The 18805-nt window shown below is 37.7% G+C and overlaps 1 non-coding gene across 1 annotated transcript; it reads left to right on the forward strand.

The window, feature by feature from the left end:
• The first annotated feature begins 2412 nt into the window (after positions 1–2412).
• On the forward strand, positions 2413–2528 carry LOC142452014 (U5 spliceosomal RNA). Its single transcript, XR_012785082.1, has one exon. It is a non-coding gene; the product is annotated as a U5 spliceosomal RNA (small nuclear RNA).
• The last annotated feature ends 16277 nt before the right edge of the window (positions 2529–18805 follow it).

Raw genomic sequence — 18805 nt, forward strand, 5'->3', positions numbered from 1 at the left:
CTTTGAAATCCATGGTATAAATGCTTAACTCATATTGGTAGAAAATATGAAATGGCAGGAGGAATATAGTATTAAGAAGAACTAAGAAAGGAAATAAGAAGACAACAATAGGAAGAAATCTGATTCTCTCTTTGATAAGAAGCAAAAGAGAGTTTGAGTGTGCATGGACATTCTCTAACAGATCAATGACAAAGGAGAATGCATGTGAGTAGAATTACTATCCTCAAGGTGGAAAAACCAACAAAGCCACACCCTGAAGTTCTGCAAAGCGGAAAGCTTCCCAGTGCTAATTGTGTGTGGTGGCACTTCGTAGGTTAGAGCTGACAACACACTTGCGTAGTCATGGCTGAGGGCCGCTTTTCTGACTGCGCACCAGTGCTCATGCTCTGCTCTCTCCACTGAACCAATTACACTTTTAACATCGACTCCCCACCGAGACTGTTAATACATGACAACCTTTCTTGGTCAAGCAGGCCTTATTTAAACGGAAGTTTCTCTAGAGAGTTTAAATGGTTTGGCACGGAAATAAATTACCCAGTGACAGCTCTGCTCCGTTTTGTTAGAACAGCATTAAGAAATGAAAGCGGCATGTATCCAGTTATGAAACTGATGGTTAATTCTTCAAAAATAGTCATTTGAGGCTCCCATTGAACACATAATGAGGGTCTGCATTAATAAAAAGGATGGATATTTGAAGAATAATCATGAAAACACTTATGACTCACCTGTGAGGTAAATTAGATAACGTCCATCCTTGAGAACCACAGTAAGTCTCAGGACCAGAACTCTAGCTTTGGAGCTCACTGAAAGAAGATAGCAGACTACATGTTAGAGGGAAAGTCGACGTTTCCAATCTCATTAGCAGAAGCCATTTAGGAAGGCTCTAGCTTAATATTCAAGAGAGGCAGGGCTTCACGGGATGGAGGTGACTAAAAGGGCAGTGCTGTCTTTGTGGTTCTCCCCAGAAGACCCTTTAATCATCGGGGGATAGCTCTAAAAGGAGCTCTAACATACATCACCAAGCATTTAATGACAAACCACTTTCTATAAACAAGGAAGTTTGGAAAATACTGCGCATTTTATTATAATGCTTGTGGGTTTATAAAGCACCACGTCACACTAGTGGCACTAAGAAATCCTGTGGCGTAAATAAACATGGTCCACTTTGCCTAGACCCGCCCAAGTTTGTTGGGGATGAAACACGCCCCCTCCGCAGCCTCCGCGGCTGCTGGCTCTTTCTTCAGAAGGCAAAGGAAGGGGATAGAGCGAGAGAAGCCTGTTCATCACGTGCTCTCCGAACAGACTTCAAACAAGGAATTCTTCTCAAGACTGGCACTCCATTACTTCCCTTTGTGTTTGTCAACGAGGGAAAAATACCTTCTCAGGGTATATATTTAAAATAAAAATGTCTATCTTTTTAATATTTCCCTTTCTTAATGAATTCTTAGTACTTCTAAGGGGTTATTCCGCTCACTTGGAAACCAAATAAACAGTGAACTCATCAAAAATAGTAAATTGTAAGTGACATTCAGGAATTATTCATTACAAACTTTCATTTATTGATGAGTAAAATGGGTTACCATTCTGCATGACATCTTATGCATCTACATATAATATGAACCTATATATACTTACACATGATATTTGGAATTTACAATGTCTCCGTGTTCTGGAATTTTTAAAGTTTCTGTCAGACACTTTAGAGAAATAAAGCCTAACATACACTAATAGATAATAAGCCTTTTGGTTATTTGCTATGGTTATGGAGGTATCAGCTCCTTATTTTACTACATGGAAATGATGGTGTATGTTTTGACAATAAAAAGGCAGTAACTGATTTGTCCAACTAAATCTATGCAAATTATTCTCAATATCTTTATGCAACCATGTTTAACAAGTCACTAGACAAAGAGGCAAGAAGATAGGGTGGCAGGGTAAAACAAAAAGCAGCGATAGGAATCCTGCAGAATTAAGGTTACAGTCAAATGTACTGAAAATAGTGAAGTGCCATATTTTGCTCCCCTGACTTTTTCAATAGCTTTTGACAGTTGGCTACACTCACATAGGGCTTCTAGCCAAGGGCAAGGAATGATTGACAGGGAAGTTGAGTTCCACTGAGGCCTGGCTCCCCGTGGATCTAGATTAGAGTTGAGTTGTATCCCCAAGTGACTGAGTAATATGGATCTCATAAGTAATCCAGATAAGACTCGTCCCAACTGACTCCCCTTCTCCTATGCGGTGAGCATTATTCAGGCAAGATATTGAATGTGTTCAAGATGAGACGAAGACTGAAGATTGGTTTAATTTTCAGTTGATAAAATTCAGAGGAACTGTCCCATGAAACACTTAAAGGAACAAACAGGAATACAATAGAAGTTTATTGTTTAATTACTTGATGAAAACAACTTAAACATCCTCTGGTTTCTCTTCAGATTATACAAATCTTTCTCCTTTTACTAAAGATTTTCATGGAGAGGAACATTTCTGAGTCATAAACTAATTTTTTGAGGCTTTGCGCTTTCAAGGCTTATTAAAAAACACACCAACTTATGCATTCCATTTAAATGTACTCTTGTTGTTATCAGCTGCCTCTGAGTTGGCTATTACCTCGTAATGACCCTGGCAGAGTGGAGCCTAAAGCTACCCGGTCTTGCACCATCTCATGAGGGCCTGAGGACCAGTCCATTGTGACCCATAGGTTTCTCATTGGTTAATTTTCATAAGTAAATAAGCAGGTCTTTCTTCCTAGTCTAGAAGCTTTGCTGAAACCAGTTCAGCAACATAGCAGCATGCAAGTCTCCAGGAAGAAATCATTAGTGGCTGTTCATAGAGTATATTAAGCAGGAAATCATATCTGGGCCTCCTGCATGGAAGGCGAGAACTTTACCATGGAATCACCATTCAAAGATAGATCCTGCCTTTCAAAGATAGATGCTACTTACAGCCAAGTAAGAGGTCTTGACTGCTTAGCATATTACCAAGCTGCCATGATCTATTTGTTAATCATTTAATTGGATCCTAAGATTAATTTTAATTTAATAATAATTAATGAATAAAATATTGATTATTTAATTAAATATTTATTTAGCTCCTATTATGTGTGGATCAGAATCTTAAATATTTTAAGTTAATAGAGAAGAAAAAATAATACTTTGTAAAATCAGCAATCTTTTAAAATAAATAATCATTAGATGCTCCAGTGGAATTATATTAAATTAATCCATTCTTTTCCGAAGTTCTCAGGAATTTATTGCAGCTGTTTCTTTTCCTTCTTGTAGTAGTACATGTGTTTTACTGCTTGGTTTGTCTTCAGTACATAATTATTTCCATTGTAAATAGAATATATATGTTTAGGTTGGGTATAAAAGGGTAGTGAGTTAAAGTATGACTGAAACCACTGTCTTTGATACTGGCACTATGGTAGTAGAAGCAAACATTTGCTCATTTTTATGCTCATATTTCATTTAGGAAGACATTCTGTCTCTTTGATTTTACCTCCCCATTTGGTTGTAGTGGTTATGCTTTAGGCTGCTAACCAAGAGGTCAGCAGTTTGAAACCACCAGTGGCTCCAAAGGAGAAAGATGACAATTTCTACTCCCCTAATTAGTTACCCTCTCAGAAGGCCACAGGGATTGTTCTACCCTGTTCTATCTGCTCACTGTGGGAGGACATCCACTTTTTATCAGTGAGTGTGGTTTGAGGTTGTTTTTGTTTTAATGAACAGCTTATGTCTTCCTGAATACAGATAGACCTATTTGGAAGAAAGATATTGTTGTAATCTCTGTATATTTCTAATATTGATATTATCATCCTTCATTCTGGCAGTATGAGGAAGATATCACCCAATCTTTTGTATGGCTTTATAATAAATGTGGATCAAACACAGAACTGTTAATTCAAGACTTTGAGGGGACAACAAGCATGGATAAATTTCTACAAGTTTCCTAATATGTGAAAATTGATCCTGACATGTAGTTAGGGCTAACAGTAATAGTTACAGAGACACTAAGTAATTCTCCATAAAATATCTTTATGATGTTTGTGTTTCATTTGTTTGTTTTAAATATAATACACCATTTAGTTTTTCATAAGTGATTTACTTAATTATCCTCCTGCAGATTCTAACTCCCCTTGGAGCAAGCAAATGGCAGAATTAGCCATGGTCACTGATAAAGCCATTAGGTCTTTTGAGATAATGTTTTCTCAAAGAATCTTCCTTTTGCCTGGGGCAAACCGACAGTGTTCAATTCCCTGGCAAAGAATAAGACAATAATATATACATAAAATTCTTTTGTAATTAAGCTTTTTTCCAAAGCAGGTGCAATTGTACGTGGATACACAGTTCAATAAATAGATGATGATAGATAAATAGATAGATGGATATAGATCGCTAACATTATTTCTTATATAATTGTCTCTGTAGCAAAAACATAACTCTACAAGATCTTGTATTAGGTATTCCTGTAGTAGAATGCATTTATTGGCCTCTTGAGAAACTATTCCCTAGAGTACTGTTCAGAGAAGGGCAAGATTTCAACAAACCCACTTACTAATGAAAGGATTCAAAATTCTATCTACCTTAGATACAGATTCTATTTACAGCTTTGCGCAAAGCATATTCTAGAGGAAAGTGTGAATACTCTCATGAGAATGAGATTGGTTTGAGCACACTGATTCTGCATGTGTCACACAAGATTACCTAGTTTCCCTAGCTCATTTAGGGAAAATCTTAGAAAGATCACATCAAACATGCATAATGGAAATCTCCCACTTCATTGCAGATCTGAATATGTGTAGCTTACTGTAGCCATATTGGAGAAATCAGGAAATCAGATTAACTGCAGGATAACAAGCAGGTAATCCTTCTGGGATATAATGCAAGTAACGGAAAGGTTAGCAGTTAATGAAAACTCAGATCCTTTTACCCCTAAATTTAAAGTCATAAGGGACCAGAAACAAGAAAATGCTTGCAGAAACAAGAAATTTGAGAAGAAATCATGAGTAATTTTGGACAGATAAAGAAAGTAGGTTTGCAAAAAGTAAATGACTAATTCTTAGAGCTGAGAAGTGGCAAAGAATAAGCTCAAATTCAAATCTTTGTCACTAAAAACCATATTTCAGCATAGCAATTCTCTCTCAAAGTTAATTAAGTGTAATATACTAGCAATGATTGATAACGCATTTATAGTATAAAGAAATTGGAATTAAATAAAATTTGTTAGTCTGGGTAAAATAAAAATGCAAATTCATAGACATTCACATTTGTATAAGAAAGAAGGTTATATACAAGAGCAGTGGAATATTGAAAAAAAACACCCCAGCCCAGTCCAGATCAAGTCCATACATTCAATATTAGTCCATGGGTCTGATACCAATCTATAAAGTCCTCTTTAGACTCAGGAAACACATGCAATGACGCTGAAGGCAGGAAGACCGCAGGCCAGTGGGTGGGAATTCTTGTGGATCCAGTGTTGTAAGCACCTCGGGGCGGCAGGGGTCTCCAAGTGTCTCCTCCAGCTCAGGGCACTAGTAGAGTTCCATGTGTCTTGTCAGCTGCAATGTCTCCCAGGGAATGCTCTCAAGTCTCAAATTGGCACCAGATTATGTAACCATCACAAACATCATCTGCATACTTGTATGAGACATCACTCTGTGTATCATTAGCCCACTAAGAAATTAAAGTTATATTTCTCCTGTACTAGCTCATCAAAATATAAATTCACAATATTTTAGCTTTCCTAAGCTCTAAAATTATTTTTCATAAATTTTCCTCAGCAGTTTTGAAAAGAAATATCAGGAGTTCAAGAATACTCTGTGAACCATACAGAAGGACTACCAAAGATGATAGTGTTTTCTACATACTTGTGGAAATAACATTTTTTATTGGTGCTATTTCACTTCTATTATAGGATTTTAACTATGATTATTTGCAGTGAAAATACATTAAAAATGCCATGTCATAACGAGTAGGCCTTGGAACATGTAAAGAATGTAATAATTGCTTACGTGCAGTACAAGTAGCTAAAATTTTTTGAAATTTGTTCATTCAAACATAAAATGGGCATTATAACAGATATAGAAATCTTGTGACCTATAGATTATATTCATAACATATATGACTCAATCGTCTGTATACTTACTGTGATAATTAAACAGTATGACTAGATAATGTATTTTCAAATTAAACTTGCTAAAAGTTTAACTATTAATAATGTCTCATTTGTGTTTATGATTTCTCCTAAACATAACTAAACATAAACTTAAACATGCAAATTTCCCTTCAGAAATATTTTTATTATGTGTTTCTACACAGAAGTGTATCACATGCAACTGTATATTACCATCTTATGAATTTACCATTTCCTAGCTTATGAATGTATCATTTATAACCTATTTTCTCTAAAGAAATCATTAGAATTTATGGCATGAGTGGAAAATAAATGTAGATTAAGTAGCTAATGCACATTGATTCAAAGGATAAATTTATATTATAAAATACATTATTCAGTTCATGTTTTCTGGCAAACTCCAATTTTCTTATCTTTATAATAACACTATTAAAATAATATAGTCATTCTGACAGCAGTGCTCAAGTCTTTTTAAATTTCACATCTATTTCAATCTTGTATGTAGGGATCTCTATGAGTCAGAATTGCCTCGAAGTCACCTAACAAAAACAAGGATTTCAGCATTTCTCAGAAGTAGACATTCAGCTGACCTCCACCGAACTACCAATCACTCTACCTAAAACAGCCTACCTGCTGTTCAGTTGGCACAGATGGTCTACCTAGCTAATTAAGAAAGACCCAATCACTTGATAACTAACAGCACATGTTCAGGTCTCATCCCTATTCGCAGGAGTCAACTTCTCAGATTTAGTCAGATGTCCAATAACACTAGTAATCAAATAAGTAATAAGCTAACGAAAAACATACTACTTTCAGATCATAGCAGCACCCTTTCCAGCTCCCTCGATTTGAAAGTATGGCCAAAATATTCTTCCTGAAGCAAGAATTACTCATATGGTTTTTCTAACAGTCCTCTCCACACAGTAACATTGACATCTGTAAAAGCAGACACAACATTTAATTTTATGCATTTATACATCTGTCTTTAGCTTCTAACGTAATTCCATCCATAGCAAAATAAGAGGCTTGGTGACATTTGTATCCGCTGTAACCGAAAAAGTGTTTGGAATGTAATAGAAACGAAGTGCTTGTTAATTGAGAAAAACATAATTTTGATAGATGTGAGGCAGCAGAGGGTGCAAAGTTATAATCTCTGAAAAGATCTTGGAGCACAGCGTATCTGTCTACCTAATGAGGAATGATCCATTTAGTCAATAACTAGCAGATCAGAGATAGGGTTAAGATAAAATACATAGATATGAATACCAACACATAAATATGTGCTTAAATCAATGTTCATCACTGCCATCACATTTCCAAATCTCCTGCAACAATTTCTCTTCAGTAAAACAATTATTTGGGGGGCCAAGATAGACTACTTGCACTAAAATAATTTAGTGCATACTAAATTAAGAATACAGAAATGAGAAAAAAGAGCAGAAACCACTGGTCTGTGAAAAAAATCAACATTATTGCTTTCGTCAGCATCTCTTGGTTGTAATATCATTGGAATTTGCTAAGAATTGTATACATTCCTAAGTACACTAATAGCAATAAAAGTCAACTGTGAGATACAATGGGTTCTGGGGTAAAACAGCTACAAATGGTAACCACTGGAACACCATGCCCCAGTTCTTTGAAATATTTCAAGACATGTAGTTCAATAAAAATATTTTTCCTGTACTGTCGCCTAATGACAGAGCTAGATATTTTTGCATATAAGTAATGATCTCTGTAATTGATTAAACATGGCTCTGGTATTGTGTTAGTTTTAAGGTAACTGTTTTGGTGGATAAATAATAATGGTAAATTTCACTACCAGTTGATTTCTACCACAAATATAAATAGCTTGAGAATATTTTAAATCTATGTGAAATAATTACCTAAACAGAGAAAACTAAGCACAAATAATTTGTGAGAAGATGAGGGTAGGATGCTGCACTTATTCAGTGCACAGCCCTGATGCAATAAATTGAAAGGATTTTCCCATGGCTTGTACAAGTGAACACGGGGAAAAACACCCATGCTTTGTACTGGGTCTATATTTGCATCTGACTCAGAGACCTCAGGATCTGCCAATCCTAGGAGTCACCAGGTTAACCTCTCACCCAAGGACTTGGAACTCACCCAAACTTCAAGTTGCTCAATTCCACAATTACGTGAGAGGTTTTAAAATGCAAATTTCTTTTTATGTGTTCATATATAAGCTTCCTTGTCTTGCTTCCTCTGGAGAATCATCTCTTCCGAAGAAGCAAACCTAAATAAGACATAAGGTAACTTAAAAAGTATTGCTCTTAAGGGTCAGTTCACAAACTCCAAACAATCTGCCTACACCTGTCTTAGCAATCAGTGGATGGTTACACACAAGCAGTCCTCAGAATACAGCATAGATATGCTTTCTCTTCCTACCACCCAGTCGAGTCCAGTTCACATTGACCCTACAGCACATGGGACAGCTGCCCCTGTGTACCATTTCCAACTGACGATTTCAAACTACTGACCTTGCAGGTGGTAACCCAAAGGAACTACTATGCCACCAGCCTCCCTAATAATACACTTTATGTGCCTTCAGAAATGTTCCAGTCAAAGCAAGGCCTGCGGAAGGGATCTGCTGCTCCAGTTCAATTCAGGGCCGAGCAGGTAGATCAGGTTATGGTGACTGCTATCTGGGCCCCTCAAGCCTCAATCTACATCTCTTTTATCAGAGTACATGGGCAATTAAGAGTTTTAAGTAAATTGAAACTGCTCTAATTAAAAGAAAAAGACCACGTAATGTTTGTGTGTGTGTGTTTTTCCATCATGGTAATGCACCTGCTTATTGTCAAGAAGAACAAGGGTTGTCCTATGAGAATTTATTAGAGCACTTGCCCTCTCCCCTTACAACCTGATCTTGCCCCCTCAGACTTCTTTCAGTCTCCAAAACTCAAAGAAAAATTAAAGAGACATCATTTGAGTCCTTCAAGAATATCAACACATCATTCGGTGTAGTGTAATCAAAGTGTCTAATTCTCCCAGAAACACTGTTTCAGCTATTGTGTGTGCAGTCATGTCTGTTCTGACTCATAGTCACTCTGTGCACAACGAAATGAGACCCTTCTCATCTTTGTTCTGTTTGAGACTATTGCTGTGCAGCCACTGTGTGATCCTTCTTTTTGAGGGTTACCCTGCTTCTGATGGCCCTCCTCTTATTAAGGACAATAGCCTTTAACAGTGACTGGTGTCTCATAATAACATACCCAAAATAAATGAGATGAGGTCTTGCCATCTCCCTTCTAAGGAGTATTCTGGCTAGACTTCCTCCTAACAGATTTGCTAGTTCTGGTCGTCCCTTGTACTTTCTGTATTCTTTGCCAACACCACAATTCAAACATGCAATTTCATCGTGGTTCTCATTACTCGCTTTCCAACTTTCACATGCATATGAAGTGATAGAAAATATGAGGATTTGGGTCAGGCGCATTTTACTCCCCAACATGCCATCTTTGTTCTTTGACAATTACAGACATCTTGTGTAGCAGATATGCCTAATTCAGTAATGCCATTTGATTCCTTGACTGTTGTTGCTTCCTTGAGAATTGATTTTGCATTCAAATAAAATGTAATCCTTGATAATATAAACCTTATCTCCTCTTATCAAAATACTATTATTGGTCAAGTTTGAAGATTTTTGTTTTCCTTACACAAACTTACAATCCATTCTAAAAGCTGCAGTCTTCGATTTCATCAGTAATTGCTTTAATTCCTCTTCACTTTCAGCAAGCAAGGCTGTTTTGTGTGCTTAGCAAATGTTGGTCATATGTCCCCTTCTAATACTGATACTGTATTTTTCTTCATATAGTCAAGTTTCTTGGATTGTTTACTCAGGATACACATCATAAAATAAGTTCGATGAAATGACACAATTCTAACATGCACTTTTATGATTTTAGTGTGCCGTATTCTCTTGATCTGTTCAAATGACTGCCTCTTGGCCTATGTACATGTTCCATGTGAGCTCAATGAAGTTTTCTGAAATTCCCATTCTTCTCAAGGTTGTCCATAGTTTATTATGATTCCCACAGTTTAATGCATTTGCATAGTCAATAAAATGCAAAACACCTCTTTCTGGTATCCTCTGTTTGAATCCATATCCATAGGACTTCAGAAATAATATCTTTTGCTTCATGCCTTCTTCAGAATCCAGCTTGAATTTTGGGGAATTATTGCAGTAATTTTGAATGGTCACCATCAAAATTTTACTTGCATGTGATATTAATGATATTGTTGGAGAGTTTCTTCATTCTGTTGGATCAGTTTTCTTCGGAATGGGCATAAACATTAATTTCTTCCATTTGGTTAGACAGACAGCTATCTTCCAATTTTCTTAGCATAGACTTTTGAGTGCTTCTAGTGCTTCTTAGCTTGTTGAAACATGCCAATTGGTTTTGAGTCAATTCCTAGAGTCCTGTTTTGTGCTAGTGCCTTCAGTGAAGCTTGGATTTCTTCCTTCAATACCGTGTTAGGATAAACTAGAGGAAAAAATCCATAGAAACTCATATGTGTATGAAAGAGAGCTTTATATAAAGGGTAATAGTACATTAAGAAAGCATCCCAGCCCAGTCCAGTCCAAGCCCATAAGTCTGACATTAGCCCTTATATCCGATACCAATCGATAAAGTCCTCTTCAGACTCACGAAACACATGCATTGACACTGAGTGCGGGACAATCTCAGGCCAGTAGGTAGAAAGTCTTTGGAACCAGTGGCGCTGTAAGCATCTCAGTGCTGGCAGGGATCTCTCCATGTCTTCTTTGGCTTAAGAAATCTGGTTACATCAGGGTAGGCCCATGTGACTTCTCCACCTCAAGGCACTAGTGTAGTTCCATGTGTCTTGTCAGCAGCAATGTCTCCCAGGGAATAAACAGAGAGAGAGTTGTCTCCCGCCTCAAAGGAGGAAATATCATATTTCCCAGAATTCTCAGGAGAAAGCCATGCTCACACAGAGGCCTCATTGGTTATGACCCGATTGACAGACTAGACTCCATCCCTTCACTTTTAATCTTCTCAAATCCCAAATTGACACCAGATTATATAACTACCCCAAATACCATTGGTTCTTGTATTAGCTCTTGAAATGGTTGCTGACCAATTCCTTTGGTACAATGACTCCGTGTTCTTTCCGTTTTCTTCTGATTGAAATTCATTTTTCCCATGTTGTTGTTGTTAAGCACCATTGAGTCAACTCTGACTCAAAGTGACACTATGTACAAAAGAAGGAAACTGCCCGATCACCCTTATTCTTTAATTGAGTCTATCAATGCAGCCTGTGTCACTCCATCTTGTTGTAGGTCTTCCTCTTTTTCTCTGTCCTGCTACTTCACCAAGCATATCTTCCTCCAGAGACTGGAGGTATCCTCTGATAACATGTCCAGAGTACATACGATGAAGTCTCCCTCTCCTTGTCTAAGAGGAGCATTATGGTTGTACTTTTTCAAGACAGGTTTGTTTGTTATTTTGGCTTTCCATGATATTTTCAATAGCCTTTCCAGCACAATAATTCAAATTTATGATTTCGCTTTGGTCTTCCTTATTTTCCTTATTTTCACATGCATATGAGACGAATTAAAATGCCATGGCTTGGATCAGGTGGTGTCTTTGCTTTTCAATACTCTTAAAAAAACTCTTATACAGCAGATTTACTCAATACAAGGACCTTTTATCACTTGACCGCTGCTTCCATGAGCGTTGATTCTGGATCCAAGCAAGACAAAACCCTTGACAAGTTCCATCTTTTCTCCGTTTATCATGATGTTATTTATTGGTCCAGTTGTTAGGATTTTGGTGGGTTTTTTTTTTACATTGAGTTGAAATCCATACTGAAGGATACAGTCTTTTATTTTCATCAGCAAGTGTGTCAAACCCTCCTCATTTTCAGTAAGCAATATTGTGTCAACTCTAAATTGAAAATTGCTAACAAGCCTTCCTCCATTCCTATTGTCGTATTCCTCTCCATGTAATCCAGATATTTTCCATTGATGGTTTTGATATTATTACTCAAGGCTTGAAATTCTTTCTTCGGGTTTTTTTTCAGCTTCAGTTATACTGTGTATATTGTTCCAGTAGGGCTTTCTAAGTTCAGGTATTTGCACAATCAATTATGATATTTTACTTTGTAATTTTCAATTGCCTTTGAAATTTTTTGTTTAGTCCTTTTTCTTGTTTCTTTCATGAGCTTTAGCTCATTTACATTCAAGAACAACTTTTAGTCTCTTTTGACATCAATTGTTATCTTTCTTTCCTGTAGTTTAAGTACTTTTTGCTTCCTTATATGATAGAACATATATGCTCTTAATGTCATTCCACAACTTGTCAGGTTCTGTCATTAATGTTCAATGTGTCTAGACTTTTCCTAAGAAAAATCTCTAAATTCCAAAGGGACATATTCAAGACAGTATTTTGGTTCTTGTGGACTTGTTTTCATTTTCTTCAACTTGAACTTACATATGAATAGTATTTGTTCTGCAATCATCCCCTGGCCTCCCTTTGGCTGATGATCTTGAACTTCTTGATGATGTCTTCATGCAGATATAGTGGATTTGTTTCCCAGGTATCTAATCTTGTGAGGTCCATATGTACAGTTGTCATATGTTGTTTTTAAAAATACTTGCAATGAAAAGCTGTTTGGTTGCAATTTTTATCATGATCTATAGTTTTATTTCTACCACTAAGGCCGTATTTTCCAATTACTTATTCTAAATTTTAATTTTTTTTTACACTTTGCATTCTAATCACTGATACTGATCAATGCATATTGTTTGCATGTTAATAAATTTCAGATGGAAGAAATTTTTAGTCTTCAATTTCTTAATTAGTAGTTTTAATGATTGGTGCATAAAATTGAATAATAGTTATAATAATTGGACTTTCTTATAGACATCTATATTATCTTATCACAGGCAGCATTGCATTTCACAATTTTTAATATTCTTTTTTGATGATTAATACTACCCTATTACAGGGGCTAGACCCAATTCAGGGATACATGTAGCATCCAACTAAAAATGAGGGGAAAATAAAGACAGAAAGATGCATGGGTATGTGGAGGGTAATGGGGGAACAGGGTACTAACCCTCCCAGGGGGAGGATGTAGTTTAAATCTCCACAGGAGAGGAAGAGAGGGACCGGACTTCAATCTGGTGTGCCAAGACATGAATGCAACATACCCGCATGAAGCAGGGAACCAATAGCTTTCATGGGGCTCATCCTAATCCCAACTACGTGGACACCCCACTTTTCCCCAAGAAGAATTCACATCAGGGGATAGCACTTAAGCTGCAGCCCAGGGAAAGGGGCACATCTGATCAGAGAACACAGGAGCAACCAAAGAGGGAAGGAGAGAGAGTGAAACACATTCTGACCCACCAAGCCCCGAGGACAATATTCCTGCTCAGAGCAGCCAATGCACAGAGAGGACTATAGGGCTGGCTCCACCATAAGACAATGTCATCTCTGACTGACCCATAGAGCTATGAGGGACAACACTGGAGGCACAGTGTGGGAGTTTTGCCTGATCTGAACCCACCACACTGGGGCAAAACGCTAAGGGAGTGCAACAGAGCAGCAAGGGGAGAAAAGCAATAAAGTCCCTGGGGAATACCAACAATAGACTTTGGGACATGGCAGGGCACCCCATCAGACTTGACCGAAGAATACTCCTAACAGTCAACAAACAGATTTGAAACTATTTATAGATTTTTCTTTTTATGTCAATGTTTGTTGTTTTGTTTTTCTCTGTCTTATTTTTTGTTCTTATTATTGTCTCTGCATATCTATCTAGATAAGATAGGTGGCATAAACAGTTTGGAGGAGGAAACAATGAGACCGATGGTTCTGGGGAGACATGGGAGAAGGGGAGGAGGGGAAAAGGAATGGGGTGTTAACAAACCCAGGGACAAGGGAACAACAAGTGATATAAAATCAATTGCAAGGAGAGTGTAGCTTGCCTGTTAGGGCTTGATCAAGGGCAATGCAATCAAGAAGAATTACTGAAACCCAAATGAAGGCCAAACATGATAGTGGGAAAAGAGGAAAGTAAAGGAAATAGATGAAAGCACTAGGAGGCAAAGGATATTTATAGAGGTCTAAATACAGGCATGTACATATGGAAACATGTTTATATATAAGGATAGAGAAATAGATCTATGCACATATATTTTAATGTTAAGTATTAAGGTAGCAGATTGACATTGGGCCTCTACTCAAGTACTCCCTCAACACAAAAACACTTCGTTCTAATAACCCGGAATTCTGTGATGCTCACCTTCCCAACACTATCCCGAAAACAAAATGAGTGCATAATCAAAAGTAGTCAAAAAATATGATGGTGCCTAGCTATCAAAAGACATAGTGTCTAGGGTCTTAAAAGCTTAATGATAAATAAGCAGACATATACCTGAGAAGCAACAATATCCACATGGAAGAAGAACACCAGCCTGTGTGATCATGATATGCTGATGGGATCAGGTATCAGGAATCAAAGACCCAGAACAAAAAAATTATATCATTGTGAATGAGGGGGAGTGCAGATTGGAGTTGCAAAGCCCATGTGTCAGTCTGTGTAGACTAGGGGGAAAAAATCCATGGACACACATATATGTATAAGAAATAGATTTATATATAAGAGCAATTGAACATTGAGAAAACATCCACCCACTTCTGCTACCAATTGTGTTAGAAAGGGTTCTCTAGAGAAACAAAATCAGGACACTAATAATTTTATATATATTTATATTGATAGATAACGTAAGAAATAAACAGTTAATTAATCTGTAAAGCAATACAAATGGCTCAGTGCAACTCACTCCATGAAACAGCTGTGAGACACTGGCAGTACTTCAAGTCTTGAGGGCTGCCTGGTAGTCCCCTGTAGAGCAATTCAGGCTATCCAGCCACAGGCAGCAAACAGCAAGGCAGGTCACCAACAGTCAGCCAGATGACAGGGTCTGACAGTCCCCAGCTGAAAATATGTACATTCCAGTAGCATAGTGAAAGAGGTCTTGAAGGAATCTCAAGTTCCAGCAGCAGTCCATGAATGAGGCGTCCCACAGGTAGTGTAGCATGCAAATGGCAACAAAGAACAAGCAAGGAACGCTTTGGATTCTAAGTTTGAACTCTAGTGGATTTTTTCAGAATCAGTTAAGTAACACCTACATCTTGATCCTAAAATCCTATGAATATATTCCCCCATCTTTTAGAATTTGTAAGCCAACCACTTTATCAACAGTTTATTTTTCATGTCTTATATCAGTCAGCTTTTGGCATAATAATACTGTGTTCCAACAGCCTCAAATGCTCAGTGATTCACAAAGAAAACATGTAATTTCCTGCACAAAGACCTACATGGTCATTGATTTGACTACTTTGAGCTGGACTCTACTGGAACAGGAGATGAACCTCAAGCCTCCAGAGGATTTTGATATTTGTTCAATAATATTTATTCCGTAGTTCACCTAGGACATGTTCTTATGAAGGGAACCTGGTAGCATTGAGGGTTACAGTTAAAGTTACCAACTTCTGATATTCCAGTTTAAGCCCACCAGTCCTGCACTGGAGTAAAGGAAAGACCTGCCCACAGGAAGAGTTACACTGTCAGAAACCCAAAGGAACAGGTCTCCTCTACCCCGTACAGTCACTCTGAGGGAGAATCCAATCAATGATACTAAGTTTAGTTTAGTATCGTCCTTCTCATGTCAGTTTATGAATGTGAGAGACAAGTCAAATCCCCAAACCAATTTCAAGTTGTTTATACCACATTTTCTAATATTCCATTGACAGAACAAGTCATATGGAAACTCAATGTCAATTGGAATAGCTAAATCCAGCTTTCTTTGGATGGATATGTCTCTAATAAATAAGGACTGAGTAGTTGGCAATAATAACCCAACCCCTCAGTTATTTATTAAGTTATCCTTCTTCAGAAAATGTATTTCTAATGCTATGTCTAGGTCACCATAAGTTTGTTGAATTTTGTGTGTGATACATATTATAGATTTATACCTATCCTAAAACTTTACATGTTATAGATCTCTTCCCCATGATAGCAAAGAGAAACAGATAATATAAACTCATTTATTCTTCTACTTTTATTTACTTTACATTTTGATACTTACCTTGGTGTAGTAAATCCAAAATAAAGTAAGCATCAATGATCAATATATACATATTGAAATTTGTTGGCAAACAAGTTAAAGGATATTCTGCTATAGATTTAATCATGTAATATTTCTGTATCTTTCAACTTCCTTTTAAATATAATAATTTCCTAACTTCCCTTGTAATCATGCCAATTTCTTTTGTTGTTTTGCTTTCTAATGAGTGTCCCTGGAAATTTTAAATGTCACTCCAAATGTAGCAAAAGGTTACTGACCATTCTGTGCATTCTTTAGTTGATCAAAAGTCACCGGCCCCCTCCACAGAAGATGCACTACAGAGGACAACACTGAAGATACAGCCCAGGGAGAGTGGCGGGTCTGCCCAGACCACACAGGAGCAAACTAAGAGAAAAATAGAGAGGACCACAATCTGGCCCCCAAAGCCTGAGAAAAACACTCCTTGGAGCAGCCAAGGGACAGAGAGGACTGAAGGGCCCCACCACAAGATATGTCTACCCTTCACTGACTCACAATGCTGCAGGAGACAGCACTGGAGACACAGTGTGGTCATTGTACCAGGTCTGACACCATCCTCCAGCCCCCACGGGGAAAAACACGAATGGAGCACTAAAGAGCAGCAAGGGCAGCAAAGCTATGAAGGCCCAAGGAATCCAGAAAAGAGAATTCAGGCTTAGAGGGCAAGGATTGGCACCTCATCAGTGTAGATTGTACAATATATATAAAGATCAGCAGACATACCTCGGACGACTTCTTCTTCTTCTTCTTCTTCTTCTTCTTCTTCTTCTTCTTCTTCTTCTTCTTCTTCTTCTTCTTCTTCTTCTTCTTCTTCTTCTTCTTCTTGTCAATCTATATAAGATAGGCAAGATAAATAGTACCAAGGAGAAAATAGGTGCATGGAGGGCATAGAATGCCTGGTGGGGTTCTATCTAGGACAATGTAACTGAGAGGAATTACTGAGAGTTTAATGAAGGTTGAACATGATAGTGAGACAGGAAGAAAGTAAAAGGAAATCGAGGAAAGACAAAAGACCAATAGAGGAGGCAAAAGATATTTATAGAGGTATAAATATAGGCATGCACATATGTAAATATTTTACTATATCATAATAGGCATATGCATATATATATATATTTATATGTCAAGTATTAAGGAAGCAGACAGACATTGAGTCTCCACTCAAGTACTCCCTCTATGCAGGAACACTTTGTTGTAATGACCTGGCATTCTGTTACACTTACCTTCCCAACACAAATGCTGAAGATAAACTGTGTACATAAGCAAATGTGGTTAAGAAACCTGATGATGCTCAGCTATTAAAAGATATAGCATCTGGGGTTTTAAAGGCTTGAAGTTAAACAAGTGATCATCTAGCAGGGCAGCAGCAAAGCCCACATGGAAGAAGCACATCAGCCTCTGTGATCGCGAAGTGTCAACAGGATCAGGCATCAGAAAACCCAAAACAATCATTATCAATGTGAACTAGGGAAATCAGAGTAGCGACCCAAAGCTCATCTGTAGACAATTTGACATCCCTTCTCAGAATTGTAGCAAAGAAGGAATAAGTCAGCCTGGATGCAGCATTCCTCTCATTGTGTAATGCTTCCTCGCCCCCTACTATCATGATCCCACTTCTCTCTTACAAACCCAGCTAGACTGGAGCATGTACACTGATACAGATAAGTGTTCCCTTCAAGAGCAATCCAGGACAGATAAACCCCCATGGGGAGAATGGAGGAACCAATAACAAGGACTGACAGATAATCACCCACCCCCCAGGGGGCCGAACAACAGAAGCTTGGGTGAAGGGAGACAGCAGACAGTGTAAGACATGAAAACAATAATAATTTATCATTTATCAAGGGTTCATGAGTTGGGGTTTGTTGGAAGGGAAAAAGAGGATTTGATACCAAGGGCACAAGTAGGAAAAAAAATGTTTTCAAATGATGATGGCAACATATGTCCAAATGTGCTTTATACACACAATATTCCTCTCATTCCTTGAGGCTTCCTCACCTCCCGCTAGCATGACTCCAGTCCTGCCTTTCACTGCGGGCTAGACCAGAGCATATACACTGGTATAGATAAGAGCTCATGACACACAGAATCCAGGTGAGACAACGCCCTCAGGAACAGAAATGAGTGTAGTGGTACCAGGAGGGTAGAGGGAAATTTGGGTGAAGAGAGACGGCAGTCAGTAAGATATGAAAGTAATAATTTATGATTTATCAATGGGTCATGAGGTTGCTGGGGAGGAGGCGGGTGGGGAAGAGGAGCTCATAGCAAGAACACAAGTAAAGAGTAAATGTTTAGAAATTAATTATGGCAACATATGTAGAAATGTGCTTGATACAATTGATGTATGGATTGTTACAAGAGCTGTAATAGCCCCCAATAAAATGATTTATTTAAAAAAGAAAGCCTTTCAACTCGCTGTCATTGAGTCAATGTTGACTAACAGCAACCTTGTAGGGCGAAGTAGAATTGCCCTTTTAGGGTTTTAAGGCTGGATTGCTTTACAAGAGCAAA

The sequence above is a fragment of the Tenrec ecaudatus genome, chromosome 6 (assembly GCF_050624435.1).
Source record: "Tenrec ecaudatus isolate mTenEca1 chromosome 6, mTenEca1.hap1, whole genome shotgun sequence".
NCBI lineage: Eukaryota > Metazoa > Chordata > Mammalia > Afrosoricida > Tenrecidae > Tenrec > Tenrec ecaudatus.